The sequence below is a fragment of the Mytilus californianus genome, unplaced genomic scaffold (assembly GCF_021869535.1).
Source record: "Mytilus californianus isolate M0D057914Y unplaced genomic scaffold, xbMytCali1.0.p SCAF_26, whole genome shotgun sequence".
NCBI classification, from domain to species: domain Eukaryota; kingdom Metazoa; phylum Mollusca; class Bivalvia; order Mytilida; family Mytilidae; genus Mytilus; species Mytilus californianus.
Genome location: NW_026262675.1, coordinates 4,266,090 through 4,288,468, shown reverse-complemented (window position 1 = coordinate 4,288,468; position 22,379 = coordinate 4,266,090). Strand labels below are relative to the sequence as shown.

The following is a 22,379-nucleotide window of genomic DNA, read 5'->3' as shown; positions in this document are numbered from 1 at the left end:
AAATGTGATCTTGCAGAACTACAACTTTGGTAACTTTTGACCGAAAATAATCTTTGAAATATAAAATTGTTCAATGTTTGGTAAACACGCCATAGACACATTATTTATTACATTAAAGTGTTTTGTTTTTGCCGATTATTGACTTAATATATTATTCCGTATTTTTCATACGACCGACTTTTCTTGTAGCCGACCACACGGTATTGGTTTTTCACGTTTTTGAAGGTCGTATGGTTGCCTATAATTGCTTACATCCACTTCATTTGAACTTTTTTCTTTACCAATTTCAACGGGATTTAATTCAAAGTCTTGAATTTTTTTTTTTCTTTAATATGCCGAATTTAACCGTGTATTTAAATTTTGGTTTTTGGCCTCGTTTTTCAATCGGTCCACATTGAGGACCAAAGGATCTCAAATTAAACTTTATTTGATTTCATCAAAAATTGAATTACCGGGGTTCTAACCGTGTATTTAAATTTTGAATTTTGGGCTCTGTTTTTTAATTGGTCCACATTGGGGTCCAAAGGATCCAAAAAGGATTCAAAATTAAACTATTATGATTTCATCAAAAATTAATTCACTGGGGTTATATGAAATAACGAATCTAACCGTGTATTTGGATTTTAAATTTTAAATTGGTCCACATTAAGGTCGAAAGGTCTAAAATTAAACTTTGTTCATTTCAACATTTAATGAGTGTATTGGATTCTTCGATATGCTGAATCTAACCATACCTTATTTAGGAGATTGGAAGACCCCATTAATGAGCTACTTTTATAGTTAACGCAGCATTTGCCACTATGAATTTACGTTAATTGTATTGTCGGTGTCATATGGTATTTTGAACCCCCTGAAAAGCGAACCCGGGGTCAAAATACCATATGGAAAATTGACCCCGGGGTCATTTTTCCCATATGGTATTTTGAACCCCACCATGGAAAATTGAACCCCCTGTTTTAGATAAATAGTATTGCAGATTATCTAATTTACAATTTGTTGGCTAGGATTTTTTTTTAAATTGGAGGTCTATAGTAGGGGGTTCAATATACCATGGCAGGGGGGTCAAAATACCATGGCTAAGAAATATTTTCAAAGCATCTTTTCTAGCATGTTAAATACATACAAACTACTTATTGGAGTATTATAACCATTTAAAGGAGCAAGAATAGCTAGAATGTTTGAAGTTAGAAGTCTATAGTAGGGGGTTCAATATACCATGGCAGGAGGGTCAAAATACCATGGCTAAGTAAAATTTTCAAAACATCTTTTCAAGCATGTTAAATACATACAAACTACTTATTGGAGTATTATAACCATTTAAAGGAGCTAGAATAGCTAGAATGTTTGAAGTTAGAAGTCTATAGTAGGGGGTTCAATATACCATGGCAGGAGGGTCAAAATACCATGGCTAAGTAAAATTTTCAAAACATCTTTTCAAGCATGTTAAATACATACAAACTACTTATTGGAGCATTATTACTATGTAAAGAAGTTATAATAGCTAGAATTTTGAAATTGGAGGTTTAAAAGGGGGTTCAATATACCATGGCAGGGGGGTCAAAATACCATGTATTATGACTATGTAAAGAAGTTAGAATGAAAGTTAATGAAAATTATTTTGGTAAAGACTTTATAGCACTAATAACCCCATCCTTTACTTCCAAATTTCAAAAATCATTTCTATTCAAACTATTTTAGATAGTTATATAAATGCTGTTACTAGTATTTGGTATATATATATATGTTGGAAATTTATTTTTACTTATTTATCTTAGCCATGTTATTTTGCACCCCCTCCCCCGTCATTGAACCGCCTTGTTTATACACCTCCAATTTCTGAAGTCAAATTATTTTCAAACTAGTTTTCAAAGTTTTAATACTCAAATAAATATATGATACATGTAAAACATATTGTAAAGATGTTTTGACTATTTAACTGAGCCATGGTAATTTGATCCCCTCCCCCTTTTTTACCATTGAAAATTAAAACTACCTTTATATGTTATAATTTCAAATAATTGAAGCATTCAAGATACATGGTCTAGTTATAATGCTTCAATAAGTATTTTGAATGAAATTTTGTTGGTAAAGACTTCAGAGCACTTATACCAAGCAAAGATATTTCTTTTAACAAATTATGGAAAATTGACCTCCCCTTCTTGTATGAATGATTTTTAATCTATGATAAGCTTTAGAATAATGTATAATGTTCTAATAATCATATAGAATGAAAAAAACAGCACGTTCAATTTACCAGGGGGTCAATTTTCCATACAGGGGGGGGGCAATTTACCATAACTTTATTTTGACCCCGGTGTCAATTTACCATAGGGTTCAAAATACCACATGACATCGGAACATCATATTATTTAATAATTAATATGAATATATTAACTAAAAGCTAACAAAACCTTTAAACAGACTTTAAAGGGATATAGTTACGATACTGTTGTCAGGTCATTAAAGATGGCATATTTTGGCTTTAATATTGATTCACTTATAGGGTCTTTGCATTGGAAATAAACACATTTATTCTAAAACCAGTTGTTGGCATGATACGGGTTATGTTCTTCTCATATATTTTATCATGGTATGATACTAAACCCCTAACGGGAGGGATTGTGCTTGGTATTCAGATGATGAAGACATAATCTTTCAATCAGTTTAATTGAGGTCTGGAGCTGGCATGTCAGTAACTGCTAGTAGTTAATTTATGTATCATTGTCATTTTGTTTAGTTTCTTTTGTTACCTAATCTGACATCGGACTCGGACTTCTTTTAAACTGTGTTTTACTGTGCGTATTGCTGTGCATTTGTTTTTCCTACATTGGCTAGAGGTATAGGGGGAGGTTGAGGTCTCAAATAACGTGTTTAACCCCGCAGCATTTTTGCGCCTGTCTCAAGTCAGGAGCCTCTGTTCTTTGTTAGTCTTGTATGATTTTTAATTTTAGTTTCTTTTATATATTTCGGAGTTTAGTATGATGTCCATTATCACTGAACTAGTACATATTTTTGTTTAGGGGCCAGCTGAAGCACGCCTCCGGGTGCGAGATTTTCTCGCTGCATTGAAGACCCATTGGTGGACTTCGGCTGTTTTCTGATCTTTGGTCGGGTTGTTGTCTCTTTGACACATTCCCCATTTCCATTCTCAATTTTGACAACCCTGCTTTGTTCTATACTGACACACTGAGCCGAATTTTTAACTTGCTATTTCTCCCTTTAATTTTTGCTAAATATTATTTTCGGTGAATTCAATATTAAGTCAAATCAAGGTAGTTTTAGTTATCAAATGTTCATATTCATATTACATGTATCTTATATTTATTTAACCGCAGTTACTACACTTTCACCTATTACCGACAGATGAACCAAGACTCGGACAATACGTTAAATATAAAGGATTTCAGTCAGTAAACTTGTGCAAATTTTGGCTCGGAGAACGAGAACAGTGTGTTCCTGAGAAGAAAATTCGAATTTATTTCATAATACGTATTTGATCTAAATCCTCATATATTCAGACTGTTAATAACCAAACGAATATATGTCCTTGTGGTCCTAGTACTCATATTTTCCGGAACATAACCACATATAAAATACCTTTATATGTGCCAGTATCACGTCCCAATATGAATTAACGTTTTCTTGCCGGTAGTCCCCTTTTTATATTACATTTAGTCCAAATAGTTATGACGTCTTGAAAGGCTATATCATTTTTTTTTCTGTGACGCCTTCCAAATAATTAGGGAGCTACCATTTGATTTTTATGGGGGGGGGGGGGGGGGGGGGCTAGGATGAAATTTGAAAAAAATAGGCAGGACAGGATTTTTGATTAAAAAAAAAGGCAGGATGAGATTATTTGCAAAAAAAAAGGCAGGATGACAATTTATGTAAAAAAAAAAAGGCAGGACCGTATAGAGTGAAAAATAAAAAGGCAGGACCGAATAGAGGGGAAAATAAATAGGCAGGACAAAATTTTTCATCCTACCCCCCCCCCCCCCCCCCCCCCCCCTTCCCATAAAAATCAAATGGTAGCTCCCTTATGACGTCTTGAAAGGCTATTTTGATATTTTTCTGTGACGCCTTCCTAGGTTATGACGTCTTGAAAGGCTATTTTAATGTCGTTTTTTTTAATGATTGCGTAATTCTTAAACAATATTCAAAACAGACCCAGCTTTTTCTTAATATCGCCCCCCCCCCCCAAAAAAAAACACAGTCCCCCTCCCCCGAAAATAAAAAAATAAAACAAATTAAAAATGGATATCTATTCACCATACCAAAAAATGACTGATGATCAACATACGATTTAATGCTGAGCTGAACATAATCTGTGATGATAACTTTCTTCCGGCTTAAGAGTTTCTTTTTTTAGACATAAACGCGGTCGTGTTAGAGAGCACCCTTTTTTCTTTGTAAGTTTACGTTACAGGTTGCGAGGTACAAGATGAGATGTTCTTTAGTAAAATATATAGCCATAATACACTAACTTTATAGTGTATTCAGTATATATGTTTACATTAGATAAAATCTCCTCTTGTACCTATGGTTAGGAACCCTATTGTGAAACACTCGCAGTTGAAATCTTTCGTTGCACGGACCGTTTATTTAATATCTAAGGTTTATTTTTGATTTGTGTAAATAACTTGGGAATTATTTACTTGGGATGAGTTGAAAGTAGCTGTTAACCACTGGTTAAGTTACCTTAAGTTAACCAGTGGCCAACTAACCACACTTCAATTTTGCTTTTGAGCAATTGAAAAATAGCCAACGGATAGTAGGCCACTGGATAAGATAATTATCCATTGGATAAGCTAACCAATCATGGCTTAATTTAGCCATAGTTTTGAGCAACCCAGTCCAGAGGTAAATGTACCTGTAAAGAAAGTCAGTTTAAATAGCAAACAATTGTTTCTTTAATCCAAAAATTGGTATGTAAGCTGTAGGAGTATATAGTAACCAACTTAAGCGAAAGTTGTCCGATTTGATTTCATTTTATGTGAGTAAATGTTAAAAGGATGTAAAGATTTTTAAAAGTAAAAACGCAGAACCCAAAAAGGCTACCATTGTCGACTATGTGAATAAATACTTCATTGTAACCTAAAAATATATACAGTACATTATCTCCCCTGCGTGTCGTCTCCATAAATCACTTAGCGGTGACGTACTCAATGTTGGTCACATTATAGACCCCTTATAATTATTGGTATGTAGCAGTTATATTTTTAATCCACACTCATACATTGTACATACATTTTATATATACTGTAGTTAAATTTTAAAAACATGTATTCATTTGATGTATCAATAACAATAGACTCATAATTATGTTAACTAATTTCATTCGAAGGTTATTTAATGACAAAATTATATTGCAAGTAGTACCGAACTGGTATTGACAATTCATTTAATTTTAAAAAATTATTTCGGCTTGTTTGTCTTCAATCACAAAGATTTGAAATAGATAAATATATCACGTTCTTTTAAAATATTTTACAGTACGATTTACTTTCATTTTCGAATGTAGGCATGTTTAATGATAGGTAAATGCGACTATTTATTTTTTCAAGCAAAATGTTATAATTTAGATTGTGCTGTATTTTGAAGTTTTCAATCAGACTTAAGTTGTATTTGACAGACAATATGTGTTTACCAATATGCTGTTTTGTTTCTATCGAATTTATAGCATTCAAACCTAGTTTGCCTACAATTCATTTTGAAAAAATAACAAAATTTAAACTTACAGAATAGTAAGATAAATATGAAAATAAGTATTGAAGTTAACATTCAGTAATTTTACGTTTTAAAGACCGTTATCGTCTTTGTAAATCAATAAAAGATTATAAAGGCCAACGATTTAATTGTTTGCATAACAAAATAAACCTACAAAACTAGAAGATATTAAGATATTTTTAAATAAATAGTAGATATATTATCGATTATATATACAAATGAAATATATTAAGCCAAATTATTATTTTTATTAAATCAAACATTAATAATGATTGATGTACTTTTTTCACATTGATATAAGAATGTTACATTTTTTCATAGTAATATCCATACCAAAATATATGATAAACGGGACGATATGGCCTTCATATCATCAATTTCTCTTTCCTGGTGGTGATGTTCAATTTGAGCTTACATTTTTCAATAAACGTATTTACAATGTACACTTTTGGTATTTGGCTGAATTTTGTCTCCGAATAACCTTAGATCTGTCTCCGAAAAACCTTCTGACGACAAGCAACAATCACTTTTTAATTATGTCGTAATTTTTTTAAAATTGTGATGTCAGATTTTACGGGAAATGGCGGACAAATTTGCGTACATGTGTAATACGTCTATTGGTTCGATATACGCGTTTTTGTAGTCATGTCTCGGGTTTTATGAACATATCATTTACGTCGCGAAACAATTTTTTCAAGAGGGATATATTTATATTGATTTCATAAGGGAAAAAGTCCGTTAAAACTGACAAAATAGAACGTTAGACTATATCAACCAATGGAACGATTAGAAAACAGTCATATTCCTGACTTGGTACATACATTTCCCGAAGAAAATGGTGGATTAAACCTGGTTTAACCTCCAACTTGTATGACAGTTGTTAATAGCTCCGTGATATTGACAAATTTGGTGAGCAACCCAAACAGACATAATTGTTAATGTTACAATGTATAGAGATTTATTGTTGTAAAAAGTAAAATAACAACAATACCGAACTTCAAGGAAAATTCAAAACGGAAAGTCCCTTTATATCAAATGGCAAAATCAAAAGCTCAAACACATCAAACGAATTGAAAACAACGGTCATATTCCTGACTTGGTACAGGCATTTCCTTTTGTAGAAAATCGTGGATTGAACCTGGTTTTATAGCTAGCTAAACCTCTCACTTGTATGACAGTCGCATAGAATTCCATTATATTGACAACATTATGTGAGCAAAACAAACAGACATAATAGATCATAATAGGTAAAAATGTCAAAAATTTGGGAACAGCAGTCAACATTGTGTTATAATCTTAATCACTATAAAAACAATAACTATTTCAACAAAGAAAAACAAAAAAACATAAAGACACTCTAAAGACAAAGTACATAAGCAAAAATGAAAGACAAGAATACAAAAATTACCATAGTAAAATAACACAATGGCGGGATGTATAAATACCTAGCAACGCCAGAAGTATATACCAAAAATGGACTAAACAGTAAAGGTTAAAAATATACAAAGACGAATAAAAAGAACACTATAACACGTAATTAAGATGATAAACAACGTCATTACCTAAAATCTATACTTTAAGACCATCATGTATTATTTGTGAAGTTGATACGGAATATTTATCAACAAGCTCTTGGTATCTTCCAGTGAACGTTTTTAGAAAAAGAACGAGACGTTCTTTGGCATAACCCTGGTTCATCAATTTCTGCTCAGAGTGACGTTTCTACATGTAGGAATTCGATAAGAACACTTGTTTATGTGATATTGTTACTCAAACTTACTTATAAAGGTATTGTTCCCCACATATATCTTGATAGCTTAATTAACTTTTTGATAAGGGTTTGAACTATTCTGTTCTTCATTCGTTGCCTCTAAATTTCTCTTGGGGGAAACAAAAACATTACTTCCTAGTTTTACTAAAAGGTGTCTTTTTTTCGGTGAACATTGTACATTGTTTTGGGAAATGTCTATGATTATTTGTTTTCCTGTACTTATGACTTTGCTTTAAGAAAACTTTTACAAAGATAATCCACAGAACTTAAGTGTAGGAGGGAATGATTTCTTATCAACAGGGTTAATTTTTGTGAGCTTGCGAGAATTTCTTGATACGACTAACACCGTTTTTTTTTTTGTTGTTTTTTTTTTGCGGTTTTAATGCTCCTCAAGATCGTACCAAATTTGGTCTTTAAACTGTATGGATTTAAGCGTCACCGATGAGTGTTATGTAGACAAAACGCACATCTGGCATACACTATTAAGATAAAATAAGATAAGATAATCTTTATTTCAGACTCTAACGGTCCATATATATATATATATATATATATATATGACACAAAATATTATGTCTAAACAGGATTCAAATATGATACAATTATAAGACTGGTATCTGTTGATAAATCCTTGTTCATTTTCTTGTTCACAACTAGTTAGTTTGAATTGCTTAACATTTGGGACGTGGATTATATAGCTTGGATTTTATTCATTGTGGAAGTTCGTACGGTGACATATAATTATCGCTAACTTTACGTAATTTGGTTTTTGGTGGTGACTTGTCTCATTGCAATCATACAACATCTTCTTAATTTTATATTAAGGCTATTTCAATTACATTCTTTTAAAAAACAAACTAAAGACACAATTTGTAATGCATTTCTGTAATTCAATGTTTACTTATTTTGTGTTCTATCTCGTCTCACTATTCTTTATATGCACCACCTTTGATAAGTATTCAGTACGACGATAAATGTTCACTTCTGTACTCGCACTGTGAACAACAAAATCATTAATTTTGTAAAAAAAAATGATTTCCGCACTCCTAACAACAAAATTATTATATTTAAATTTACCTGTGTACGTTGTTTTATATAACGTTATTTTGTCCCAGGTTAGAGTTGTCTTTTTTACACTGTTCTACGTCTTTTTATTAATATTGTATTTCTATTTGTCATAGATCAAACTATTCGTTCAGTGCATGTTTACATGTTTTTGTTGAAATGTCTTTTTGGTTGAGATAAGCTGTTTCAATTGATATTCTGTAGTGTGTTCCTTTTATGTTGTAATGTTACACTACTGTCTCAGATTAGGGTGAAGGTTGTTGCCTGTTAAAACGTTTAAACCCGCTACATTTTTATGCACCTGTCCTAAGCCAGGAGCCTGTTGTTCAGTTGCTGTCGTTTGTTGGTGTGGTTCATGAGTATTTCTCGTTTTTCGTTTTTCATGTATTATATTATACCGTTGGTTTTCCTGTTTGAATTGTTTTACACAAGTCATTTTGGGGCCCTTTATAGCTTGCGATTCGGTGTGAGTCAAGGCTCTGTTTTGAGCCGTACTTTGACATATGATTGTTAACTTTTTATACATTGTGACTTGGATGGAGAGTTGTCTCATTGGCACTCATACTATATCTTCTTATTTATAATTAAGAGCAACTTAAATTATGTTTCGCAAGGTAAACGACAAGCGTTTATTCATATATCTCGACAATTTGAGTAAAAACTATTCTTACATTAAATATGTATTTAGATAATGTTAAATCACTAAAGGAATTGAGGGAAAAAAACCAGAAATATATTTAGAAATGACTTCAAGTTTTGTTTAAACATATGGATGTGTCAAAAAAATGTCCATATACTTTTTTTTTTAAATATCACTAAATAGATTGGTTAGGAATATAGCTGCAACAAATACTGCGACAAAGGCTGACAATTTCAAAACTTATGAAAAAGTTGATTTATCTATTTTTTTCAAAATACTGGATGAGGAGAGAAATCATCAAAAGGTTTTATTTTTTAAAAAGTTACCAATGAGTTTTACTGGATTGCAGACTTGAAACTTCTTAAATACTAAAGAATGGAGGTAACTTATAACAAAAGAAAAGTTTAAAAGGAGTAAAGTTTATAAATATGAAGATAATTTGTGATGGCAAAATGAAAAAAACTCAAGTAACAGATATATATATATAGGACTGGTCACGCTGAAGTGCGATGGTTTGACGCTGAAGTGTAATTTTGATCACGGTGAGGTACGATTGTGGCATTGTGACGCTATCTTGTTGATAGCTACGTCGAAGTGCGTTGGTGGTAAAGTTTTTAAGTGTGATGTGTAATATAAACTTTAGTTTTGATTTTGTTTCTTGTTTACACGAGGATGAGGAAGCCAATTGTTTAAAATTGTAAGATGCAGTTTTTCATTTCTTTTTAAATTCATCATCGACATTGTAACCCGTTTAATTTAAAACAGTGATGATAAATAGTTATTGCATTTACAGTAATAACTGTAACACTTTTCTCCACTTTTAAATAGGCTTGGGCAAAATTAAGACAACGTTCGTGCAATCGCTCATAAATTCATCATTATCAAAGTAGCTGCATGCAAAGGTTATATCTAAATTAAACCAGAAGGCCTACTTATTTAAATGACTGAAAATCGTGGTAGATGTTTGAAATTCAAAACGAAACAATCTATTTTAACCACACACAAACATATTATTGATACCGAAATGTCATAGTGTTTTATGGGGAATAACAAAAGCAATCATATACTAATCGATTAAAAAATATAAATCTCATAATAGTTGCACATCCGCACGCTTATGTAAACCATCGCACATCAGCGAAATCATCCTACATTATGCCCAAGAAATCCATCAAAATGATGTTGGATTGAAAGCTTTTAAATAGGCTTTTAAATAGACTTGGGCAAAATCAAGACAACGTTCGTGTAATCGTTCATAAATTCATCATTATCATAGTAGCTGCATGCAAAAGTTATTTTTACATTAAACCAGAAGGCCTACTAATTTAAATAACTGAAAATCGTGGTAGATGTTTGAAATTCAAAACGGACTAATCTATTTTAACCACACACAGACATATTATTGATACCGAAATGTCATAGTGTTTTATGGGGAATAACAAAAGCAATCATATACTAATCGATTAAAAAATATAAATCTCCATCATAATTGCACATCTGCAAGCGTTATGTAAACCATCACAGATCAGCGAAACCATCCTACATCTATGCCCATGAAATCCATCAGAATGATGTGGGATTGAAAGCTTGTCAGCCACACCACTTAATAAAACACAAAAATTTCAAATAGATTTGTCACTTCAATTATAAGTTTGTTAGTTGATGATTACCTCGTGATTTGTTTTATTGATCATAGGTGGTAATTGTTGCATAAATGAATTAATAGTAAATACAAATGTGAATATTTAGTTAATTACAAAATTAAACATGTTATACAAATTAAAAGTTATAGGAAGACAAATAAAATAATGTGTATGGGAATATAACATCACAAACTTTCCTTCATCCTTTTTAATACTTAATTGAAGAAATGTCCATTGTCAGCACGAGATGACAGATTTACAGCTCTAATTAACCATTTTATAATTGAGAGAAGATATGAAATTTTCACTCTGTAGGACTAAGATATAAGACTGGAAAGGACCATTGCACTTCAGCGTCCCTGTCATAAATCTATGATGTGTCAATTATTTAATCACAATCCAAATTCAAAGCTGTATCAAGCTTGAATGTAGTGTCTATACTTGCCCCAACTGTTCAGGGTTGGATCTCTGCGGTCGTATCAATCTGCGCCGCGCATTTTATTGTGTTATGTTGGGTTTTTTCAAATCGGACACGTGTGTAAGGACCAACCTTTTTATCTTTTGACATTGTAATAATTTTATTACAGGATGCATTAGAATGCAGAGAAAATGTACCTACACGAATTGATTTTAGTAAGTAATATTACTATCTACATGTAACAGTCTATTGAAAACATATCATCTTAACAAATTCATATCTATTATAAATGTTGTATTGTGCTGGTCAACTGTGTGTACTTGTGATAATTAATAATATACTAGTATTGTTTTCACTACCAATTTGGAAGGCTGTCCTTCCGTCCGTATATTCGTCCATCCCATGATATTTTATAGTGGGAAAAATTGTTAACATCAAACGAACAACTGGAAAAGAATTTCAGAGAAAGGATTTTGGAGGTAGATTTGTCTCCCTTTGTCATTTAGATTTTTTAACTTTGATTTCAGTAAGAAAGTCATTGTTTCTTCTTTTCTGAAATATTTCTTTACTAAATTCCTCTAATGAAATGTTTACTTATCTGTCTATCATATATGAATTTACTATTCACTAAAGTATAATTCAATGGACAATCAAAATTTCATTTGTCTGTTATATTCAAAATACTGCTATTCAACAAACCTCTAATAAGCAAGTTTTGAAGGTCATCCAACATGGCAGACATAGCTAAAAAAAAAAGCACATATCAGTAAAATGATAGTTTTGTTTATTGTCTTAAAACTGCTATATAGATAGAAAATATCAGACAGTTTGACAAAGATGAACAAAATGTTGAGATCTACCTACTGTCTATTTACATCAAAACTGTCAGACCACTTCGTATAGAAGTTATTGATCTTAAGAGACAAATTGTACCAATATGTATTTATGTTTGCCTGTTATCATTAAATTTATAATAAAATTATAGAAACGTTTAAGGCGAAAATGATCTACAAAAACATCAACATTTATAAAATCGTTGATCAGTTCCTTGTTGAAGTTATTGCCCTTTAATGTTGATTATTACCAATTTATTTGCGTTTTTGCCTATTATATTGAAAACTATAACAGATAGATAATAACATCAAATAACAAAAATTATCAGCACGACATTATCTATAAATACATTGATAAAGCCTCAAACTTTAGTTGGCGACTCTTTATCGGAGTTGTCACCATATAACTATAATTTTCCCATTTCTTTGCGCTTTTGCCTATTATCTTGAAAAGTTTAATAGATAGATAGAAATTTTAAAAGCCAAAAAAAAAAAATTAGACAAGATCTTAAAATAAGTCCAATTGGTGAAATCGTCAGGGGACTTCTTTAAGAAGTTATTGCGCTTTAATAACTATTTTTCCCAATTCTTTGTGTTGTTGACTATTATTTTGAGACTATGTTCGATAGAGAAAATTTTCCAAAACAAACATATATATCACAGCTTGTTTGCTTTGCCCGTGTCTGTTGTGACGTTTTGGATTTCAATGAACGTAATCTATGTCATACTGGTTAATTATAACGTTAGGATTTCGTTACCACAAATTGCTTGAAACCTTTACTAAATTCTTGCATGGATATAAATATTTGCTTTAGATGTTCGGTTGTACCTTATTTTTATCTGGATAGCACATCCTAATTTTTACGGAGATGTTGTTTACAGAGCCCGGTAATTTAGATACGATCTGGGTAAACTTATGGATCCTTTAAATAAACTTATTCTAAATGGTTACTAATTCAACACTATAATTAGATCTTTGAATATTGTTTTTATAGGTATTAATATTGATTTTGTTATCAGTAAATTAAAATCAAACTAAATACATATGCACATTCATGCCTCTACAATCTGTCGATATCTGCATCTTGGCATTGCACAATGTCATGTTTTTCTTTTACTGTTAATAACTTTTTTACACTAAATCAATTGGATGTTGGATGTGTACTGATTGATATTTTAGTCTTATTTACATGTTTTTTTTTATTAGTTGTTATTGGCTTTGAACTAACTGTCAGTAACTGCGAGTACTCTCAGATTTCTTGTGGGGATGTATAAGTATCCTGCCACGTCCACTCTGTGTTTTTGTTAGATGTATTTCTGCTTTGTATCCATCTGATATGTTAAGCCCTTTTCAACTAATTGTTATAGTATATTCTTATGATGTACTGTTACACCACTGTCCCAGGTTAGGGGTAGGTTTTGGTGCCTGTATGTGCCTGTCCGAAGTCAGGAGCCCGTTATTCAGTGGTTGTCGTTTGTTGCTGTATATCATATTTTTTTTTTTTTTTTTTTTTTTACATGAATCAGGTTGTTGGTTTCTCGTTTGAATTGTTTTACATTTGTCTTTTCGGGGCCTTTTATAGCAGACTATACGGTATGGGTTTTGCTCTTGTTGAGGGCCGTACGGTGACCTTTAATTGTTAATTTCTGTGTCACTTGGTCTCTTGTGGAGAGTTGTCTCATTGGTGATCATATTACATCTTCTTATTTTTAGTAGAGAGATCGAAACTGTAAACAATACAAATGATTATCAGGATAAGATCTACAAATAAATCAGCATGGCTGCAATTGTTGATAGACTCCTTTTCGGAATAATTGCCATTGAAAGATGATTCTTACCCATAAATAGATTTTTTGCAGAAGGTATAGTAGATGAACACTGTACATAGCAGAAATTATCAGCAGGAGAATATCCACTATTATGTCATCGAGCCTGAAATCGGTATTGGACTCCTTATAGGAGTTATTGTCCTCGGATGAGCATTTTAACCCTTTTGCTAGAACTATAATAGTTAAGAGGCATCACCTAACACTAGTGCAGGGAAAATAAAGGAAGATAACACATTAATTTGCTTTGATTCCTAACATTAATCTTATTAACCTTAGGACATGTAACAGCGTCGTTTAAAAGGTTTACTTGTGGAAGAGGAACACATAAATAGTCTTTATAAAAATAAAAAGATATTGTATGATTGCCAATGAGACAACTCTCCCCAGATACCATATGACATAGAAAGTAAAAAAAAACTATTATAGGTCATCGTAAGGCTTCTATTATGACAAATGTAAAACTGTTCAAATGAGAAAAATTACGGTCTGATATATATGTACAAAACAATAATAGAGATTAGCAAAATTTTATATTTTCAATAATCTGGTTTAATTCAATCAAATATTTGTGTGGGTGTTGCACTGTTTAGCTCATTGCCATGTATGGCATCGCCATAGATGGCGCTCTCACATGCAATTTAAATTTTGGAATTCCCGTAGCTGGCACTTGTTAATTTGTTGTCGACAACGAAGCAGGTGCTGCAGGAAATAGTTTATTTAATTAAATCTAAAAGATGCCAAAGAAAAGAAATGTCAGGGGATCGCCATCAAGGCCCATTGGAAAGAAGAGGAAGACGACCAGCAGGGAAGATGGACATGGAGTTAGGTCCGTGAACATGACACAAAAGAAGGACGGAGTTGGACGTTAAAGAATGGACAGGAAAAGACAGCAGACGGAGGTCGAACACGTGGAGACACAAGGACAAGAAGAAGCTGACATATTATCAGGTAATGAGTCGGACGAGGATGCACGGGCATTCCCCCTTTTATGCACGACCCGTCACACACAAATTTTGAAATGGCACATAAAACAATTGATTTCACCCCGACACAAGAGACTAGCATTCATGACACAGTGGGGGAACACGTTACTTTTAAGATTAAGGAAAAGATTTGGGAGGGAAAGTTTATTGAGCTACATTTTCTTTTGAGAGCACAGAAAGAAATGGAGGAGGTTGACGAGGGCGATTTAAAATTAAAAAGGGGGAAAATTTGCATTGAAAAAAGATTGTCGGGTATTGACTTGTCCATAAACGAATGGACTTCAGCATTCATGGTTTTTATGAGTGTTTACATTGAGAAATACAGGACTCGGGCACAGGAATTGTTAAAATATATGCGTGATATTAGATTAGCTGCAACGAGGTTAGAAAACTGAGCCACCTTGACGAGCAATTTAAGCTAAAAATAGAAAAGAATCCAAATTTATCTTGGGGAAAAATACACGGTGAATATTGGCTATTACACATCACATCTCCCACATATTATAATTAAATGCGGTTCCTTCAACCAACATACGTAATAAATCTCAAGACTTTTGATATGTTATTTCTACAACATTTTTCTTTCTAAAGCATCAAAAATAGTTTCTGTTGCAATTTCTATGAGGTCAAATCGTATATTGACTGGACTAACAGTACAAAACAAAACTTCAATGCAATCACAGGGTTATAGAACAAATACAAGTACACAAAATCGTGGTCATTATAATTCAAATGCAGCTACACTTTCCAACAATTACAAGAGAACAAATCAGCAATCACAGGTAACTAGTGGTAGTACAAATATGTCTTGTAAATACTACAATAATGGTACTGACTGTCCATACTTCCCTCATTGTAGGCCTGGTTTAAACTTGTATGTGAAATATGCAGTGGCAAACACAGAAAGTCCCAATGTAGTAACCTGGCACAAGGAAGAAATAACAAAAAGTATTAATTTTTATTCATTAGGAAATACTCCTGTTAAAGTATCTGTCTTGGAAAATTATTTAGAATTTTACCTACATAAAAATGTAGCACATGCAATTATATCTGGTTTCAGATATGGTTTTTCATTAAAATATTTTGGCTCCAGGGAACCAAGGGAAAGTTCCAATTTAAAAAGTGCAATACAGCTACCCAACATTTTTAAAGAAAACTTAATGAAGGAAGTTAAACTTGGTCGCCTCGCTGGTCCTTTCAGATTCCCGCCTTTCCCACACTCCAGGTATCACCAATGGGGCTAGTGCCAAAAAAGGATGGGGATTATAGACTTATTCAACATCTATCCTATCCTGAGAATAAATCAATAAATGATTTTATTAATAAAAACCATTGTTCAGTGCAGTACATTTCAGTGGACGAAGCAGCAAGTTTGATAAATAGACACAAAACATTTGCCCGTTTAAGCCAGTGTGATGTAAAGGCGGCTTTTCGCTTATTGCCTATTGCCCCGCAGGATTTTGACTTGTTGGGGATAAAGTTTCAGTGTGAATATTATCTTAATAAAATGCTTCCAATGGGGGCTTCAATCAGTTGCGCCCTTTGGGAGAAATTTGCAAAAGTTTTGCATTAGATAATATAGCAAATAAGTGGAAATGATAATACTCCATTATTTAGATGATTTTCTCTTTGTCGAGTCAAGCGAAGCATCAGAAGTTGGCAATACTTTGAAGATATTTCAAGAGGTATGCGATAAAATAGGTATTCCTCTTGCTAGTGACAAGACTACTTTGCCTACTACATTACTCACTTTTTTTGGGTATAGAATTTGATACGCAAAATTTAATCATGCGGCTTCCAAATGAAAAACTTGTCAAACTCACACAAAAAATCAGAGATACCTTAGACAGTTCTAAAATTACTCTTAAGGACATGCAATCTCTTCTTGGGCTCCTGAATTTTGCTTGCAAGGTGGTTGCTCCAGGCCGTACCTTCTGTCGCAGACTCATAAATTCAACAATGTGGGTAAGGAAATCATATTACAAAATTCGAGTAAACAAGCAGATGAAACCAGATTTAGAAGTTTGGTTAGACTTTTTAAAACAATACAATGGTGTCACTGTAATAACCGACAATGTATGGGTTTCAAACGAAAAAATGGAGTTGTTCACGGATAGATAGTGCAGTGGGGTCCAAAGGTGAGTATGGAATCTATTTCGAAGGTCAGTGGGCCCAAGGCATATGGCCAAAACATTAGGTTAAAACTGGAATAACCAGGGATATGACATTGTTAGAGTTGTTTCCAGTTGTAGCAGCACTTATGTCCTGAGAATCATATTTTCATGTTGATAATCAGGCGGTTATTCAAATCATTAATATGAAAACTAGCAAATCAAGTAGAGTTATGACTTTAGTAAGACAAATGGTTTTAATGAACTTAAAAAATAATACGTCAGTTAAGGCAATTTTTATCCCTTCGAAACAAAACCAAATTGCTGATTGTCTTTCTCGTTCTTAGTGGGGAAAGTTCAGAAGCCTAGCTCCAGAAGCAGACCAGTGGCCAACCCAAATTCCAACACAGATCTGGAATATTAAAGTCAGGTGGCGGATTATATTGTCAACCAAGGTGTGTCAAAAATACACAAAAATCATAAAAGTCGGCTCTGTCAAAACTTTGTAATTTTAGATCATCTTACAAATTGAAACAGCTATGGCCAGTGCTAGTCAATGATTTGCTAAATGTTATAGCTTTTTTGTCAGTACAAGGTCTTTTAGGGGGTACCATATCATCTTATATATCAGGAGTTTCATATCATCATAAAATACAAGGCATACAGGATACTACAAAATTCTTCATAATTGGCAAGGCATTAGAGGGAATAAAAAGAATTCAAGGAGGAAAACGCAATGACATTAGAGCATGTAAGAATAAATATGAAGCTGCTTTATATTCAGCAGTTTTTTCAGTTGCCTTCTTTGGTTTGCTTAGGGTAGGGGAAATCACTACTTCAAAAAATAAGTCTGTTATAAATGGCTCCAACTTAACAATTGCTGATATTTTAGTTAAGAAAAAAGTCCTGGAGCTGAGAGGAAGGTGGTCAAAAACTGACCAAAAGTGAAAGTCCGTTACTTTATTGATAGCCGGGAACAGAAAAAAACTACTGTTCGCTACGACTCACTAACGACTACTTAAAGGTACGACCTAGCTGTAACAATAAAGATTTTTTTTATACATTATAGATGCCAATTCAGCAGTATACTGGAAAAGGCTTTAAATTTCCTTCATATCAGTAAAGGTCATTTTAAGTCACATAGTTTTAGAATTGGGGGTGCCACTGAACTGGCCAGGCAGGGGGTCTCATAGGAGGTAATTATGAAATTAGGCAGATGGAAATCGCATGCTTATTCTCGCTATATTAGGCTGCAATTTTTCTAGTTACAAAAAGGCTAACGAGCGACAAGTTTTCACAGGTCCCAAGATTTTATGGATTGTTGGAAGTTCCCTTGTTCATTGGGCCAATGTAGAGGCAAAGAAATATGGTAGGACCAAACTTGGACTGGAGTCCAAAGGAGTCACAACATACTGGATTGGTCAACCTGGTTTACAGTTGAAAGATTTGGACTCCCTTCTGGATGCGAAAAGGAAATGTTTACCTTCTCCTAATTTCATGATTATTCGCTGTGGAGCTAATGATTTGACAGATTTAGAATTGACAGGGACGGGTTTAATTGAAAATGTAAAATGTTCTATCCTTCGTTACCAGGCTTTATTCAAAAATGTTATTATAATCTGGTCTTTAATGCTACAGCGCAGATACTGGCATTTTGCAACCTTAAATGCTGGTCCAATAATCGAACAGAAGAGGAAAAGAGTTAATTCAGTGGTCAAAAACTTTGTAATAGAAAATGGGGGAACGCTATTTTACATGAGAACATTAGTGCAAGGAAAGTGTCTTTATACAGAACAGATGGAATTCATTTATCACAAACTGGAAATCAGGTCTTAAATAATATACAAGGGGGTTGAGACTTTTCTTAGCACAACAAAATCTACTTTTCCACAACGCTTCAATAATTAAAATTTTATGGAGGTGAGAACCCAAGTCAGATCATTTGGTAGCTGACTTGGGCTCTCATGTGGCGGTCCAGGGAGCCTGGTAGTGATTGGGGGATAATTTCACTCGGCCCTTGCTATGGGCCTGACAAGTTCTTCAATTTGCAGGTTTGGACAATGTGGTTGGTGGTAACGGTGGGGTCTACAAATGAGTAACTCTGGGACCTCCTCCATCTCATCTTTTAGAGGGGAAGCCTACACCTGCCAACAGGTGGGGCACTAATAACTGGAGCATTGGTAATACGAGTGTTTTCCCCGGTCACTCCCCATGGTAGGTGGTGGTGTAACCGTGTTTAACTACCACGGGTTTTATGACACTATGTCAACATAGGTCAGCTGATAACCATTATGTATAGGTAATCGGTAGTCACCCTGGCGCCTCAACAAAATATAGAGTACTCTGTAGCCTAAGTAATGCCACAAAGTAAAAATGTATATTCTAGTCATGAAAATGTAAATACAAGTTGGTGTAATAAAATGTATGTTTAATTTGAATGATTGCTTTTGTATAAGTGGTAAAGGTTATCAATGCATAACAGAGGATGGAACCTCTACACAACTGAGTATAGTATACAGACAGCATGTAGTATTTTAATCTTGGTATCTGTGAATTACAATAACAACAAGCAAAGAGAGACAACTCTATAACAATTCTAATCAATTTGTGATTAAAGAAAAGACTTCATCGTAGTTTAGAAAACAACAACAACTCTTGATCGTTGTTTTTTATCTCATTATTATTCAATCAGTATTATTTTGGGGTCTTCTATGAGTATTGCAATTAATAGAGATTAGCAAAATTTTATATTTTCAATAATCTGGTTTAATTCAATCACATATTTGTGTGGGTGTTGCACTGTTTAGCTCATTGCCATGTATGGCATCGCTATAGATGGCGCTCTCACATGCAATTTAAATTTTGGAATTCCCGTAGCTGGCACTTGTTAATTTGTTGTCGACAACGAAGCAGGTGCTGCAGGAAATAGTTTATTTAATTAAAACCCGCCCACCCTCCCAAATGAGAATAGTTGCTGCTGTTTTTGTTTTATATTTTCAGGCACCAGTTTAATGTATTTGGTTGCTGTATTATGGTCGCCAGTATTTAAGCAGTTCCTCCATGGTATTGTACCAATACAGGATAGTTTGGAGTAAATTTGCGTTTCTGTGATTTGGCATTTCCTTTATTAAGCAGTTTATTTTATATGTACATATGGACTATTGTGATTTAAGCAACCAGAAAGAATTTTAGTTTATATTAATTACCAGTTTTATTATTTAAGAAGAAACCAAGACATTTTAAAGAAATTAATTTTCTTCTACAATCCTTAGGCTAAGAGTCAATTTTGAAAGGGGGAGGTCCAGGGAGACTGGTAGTGATTGGGGGATTATTTCACTCGGCCCTTGCTCTGGGCCTGACAAGTTCTACAATTTGCAGGTTTGGAAAATGTGGTTAGTGGTAACGGTGGGGTCTACAGATGGGTAACTCTGGGACCTCCTCCACCTCATCTTTTAGAGGGGAGGCCTACACCTGCCAACAGGTGGGGCACTAATAACTGGAGCATTGGTAATACGAGTGTTTTCCCCGGTCACTCCCCATGGTAGGTGGTGGTGTAACCGTGTTTAACTACCACGGGTTTTATGACCCTATGTCAACATAAGTCAGCTGATAGCCATTGTGTATAGGTAATCGGTAGTCACCCTGGCGCCTCAACAAAATATTATAGAATACTCTGTAGCCAAAGTAATGCCACAAAGTAAAAATGTATATTGTAGTCATGAAAATGTTAATACAAGTTGATGTAATAAAATTTAATTTGAATGATTGTTTTTGTATAAGTGGTAAAGGCTATCAATGCATAACAGAGGATGGAACCTCTACACAACTGAGTGTAGTATACAGACAGCATGTAGTATTTTAATCTTGGTATCTGTGAATTACAATAACAACAAGCAAAGAGAGACAACTCTATAACAATTTTAATCACTTTATGATTAAAGAAAAGACTTCAACATAGTTTAGAAAACAACAACAACTCTTGATCGTTGTTCTTCATCCTATTGTTGTTATTCAATCAGTATTATTTTAGGGTATTCTTCTATGAGTATAGCAATTAAACGAAACACTAATATGATATACATCAACAAACTACAACCACTGAATCACATGCTCTTACAATATGTTACATAAATACAGATAGTTTTGGTGCAAAATGTTGAATAAAATCATAGGAAACATTAAACAGAATAGCTGTAACTTATCCTTATTTCTCGTAGGTACTTAAGAAAATGGTATATTGCAAATATTTGTAAACAAACTAAGCAGTCATACCAAATCTTCTTATTTATATAAGTTTATTTTCTCATTTGAATTGTTTTACATTTGGCATTTCGGGGCCTTTTATTGCTACCTATGCGGAATGGGTTTTGCTGATTGTTGATGGCCGTACGGTGACCTATAGTTATTTAAAACTTTTACGACATTTGGTGCCTGGTGGAGAGTTGTCTCATTGTCAATCATACCACACCTTATTTTTATAGAAATCTTTATGAACCATTCAACTGTATATCAAAATGTGTATGTTAAACTCCGATCGAAATATGGTTTCTAATGAACTTCCATTCTTCAAATTGGAGTTCAATCTGATGTCAAATTGAAGCCCACATTTGTATCCTCTATTATCTGTCCAATAAGAGTACTTTATATTACTGTAATATAGTTCAATTAGAATCTCCTCTTATTGACGCATGATATAACTTTTACTTTTCATTCCCAGTTCTGTAGTGATCTTTTGCCCTCTTTTTATTCAGCCTAAAAATGAAAACGACCCATTATAAATTACATGCGTTAGAAGAGCTTTTCTAGATTTACCTTCATCAGGAAATCCGAATATTTGAAAGCCGAGGTTGCATAAGAACCGAAACATTTGAAGAGCTTATGATAAAAAAAGTACTAAAAAATATCAAAATCCACCTAAGTTCAGCTTTCCTGGAAATAGACAACTTGACAAACTAAAGTATCATAATTGAGTTAACTTTAACGAAACTAGTGGCAAAAGAGACAATATCCCAAAACGAAAATTTGATAGTAGGAAAATAGTTCATGGTTTATTGATGACACAGTAGATTATATAAACATTAATATTTTGCATACAGAAAACATTGATCCAGTTTTTTTCTTGTCTGTCATTGTACTCCTTTACTCACTCAGTTCGATTCTTGGTTGTGTCAACTCAATGACTTGTAAACTGCCAATTGTTGCTGATTCTTCATCAACCAAATATGTGATAATAAGTGATATGTCTTAATAGGGTGATATTCTGCATCTGGACTGATATGGTGCAAGCAAGTTAAGTTAAAAATCTGACTGCGTGCCGGTCTAGTTCAAGACAGGGTATACGAATTTTTCATTACTAGT

At 33.3% G+C, this 22,379-nt stretch overlaps 1 long non-coding RNA gene across 1 annotated transcript; it reads left to right on the top strand.

Moving 5' to 3' along the window:
- Positions 1-18,851: 18,851 nt before the first annotated feature.
- On the top strand, positions 18,852-20,783 carry LOC127732743 (uncharacterized). The gene is made up of 2 exons (XR_007996415.1): positions 18,852-18,993; positions 20,321-20,783. It is a non-coding gene; the product is annotated as an uncharacterized LOC127732743 (long non-coding RNA).
- The last annotated feature ends 1,596 nt before the right edge of the window (positions 20,784-22,379 follow it).